The sequence below is a fragment of the Fukomys damarensis genome, unplaced genomic scaffold, assembly GCF_012274545.1.
Source record: "Fukomys damarensis isolate Sample0158 unplaced genomic scaffold, DMR_v1.0_HiC HiC_scaffold_23, whole genome shotgun sequence".
NCBI classification, from domain to species: Eukaryota; Metazoa; Chordata; class Mammalia; order Rodentia; family Bathyergidae; genus Fukomys; species Fukomys damarensis.
In genome coordinates, this window is record NW_022900935.1 from 45,162,431 (window position 1) to 45,163,192 (window position 762).

Below are 762 nucleotides of genomic sequence, written 5' to 3' on the forward strand. Positions count from 1 at the left end.
GCTCTGGTCTCTGGTCCTGGGCCGCCTCATTGCCTACCGGGAGCTGTAGTTCGCGGTCCCAGACTACGGGGCGGAGAGGGAGCTCCCAGGGACGCCTGCGCATGACGCATACGGCGCCCGGCAAAGTGGCGGGGCGGGTGGCTCCCAGGAAACCCCGCGCGTGTGACATTCGCGGCGCAGACTCGGGAATACAGTGGCGATCGGACGGGTGGGCCTGGGCAGCTCGGCCCGGGGCGTTCTATTATGTCTGTGTGACCGCCCTCTGGCAAAGAAGGCCACATACTGGGGAGAGGACGGGGCCCAGAGAGAGCCCCTCACCTGACGGTGAAGTGGACGAGAGCGAACAACTGGTACAGAGGGGCAGCGGGGACGTCCGGGTAGATGAACGTGCGTAAGGAGGCGGGTCCGGCGCGCGTCCCCTAGTGGGATCTTTTGCGCCTGCGCAGGGAGTTCGGAGGACGCATCCCGTCGCCATGGAGACGGAGGTTCCTCAAGTGACGTCTAACTCGGAATAGATGGAGCTTCCAGAGATGCAGCGGAAAAAGCGGTTTTGTTTGTTTGTTTGTTTTGTTCTGTTTTGTTTTTTTGTACCGAGGATCCAACTCGGGCCCTTGCGCTTACGAGGCAGACGGCCGAACCACGGAGCCAAACCTCCGGCCCTCTTTTGTTGTGTTTTTAATTTTATTTGAGACAGGCTCCCACTAAATTCCCCAGGCCCCCAATTTGTGATCCTCCTACCTGTCTTCCATTTAGCTGGGATTA

General features: G+C 59.7%; 1 protein-coding gene across 10 annotated transcripts in view; it reads right to left on the reverse strand.

Moving 5' to 3' along the window:
• The window catches only part of Mib2 (mindbomb E3 ubiquitin protein ligase 2), a 14,045-nt gene extending 13,652 nt beyond the window's left edge, over positions 1-393 (reverse strand). For 7 of the 10 annotated variants that reach the window (XM_010627724.2, XM_010627721.2, XM_010627723.2 and 4 more), the window contains exon 1: positions 38-129. The gene's annotated coding sequence lies outside the window, so the exon portion shown is untranslated. Of the gene's footprint in view, positions 1-37; positions 130-318 lie in introns of those variants that run through there. The other 3 variants (XM_010627725.2, XM_033767898.1, XM_010627717.2) reach the window with 2 other exon arrangements.
• Between the last annotated feature and the right edge of the window lie 369 nt (positions 394-762).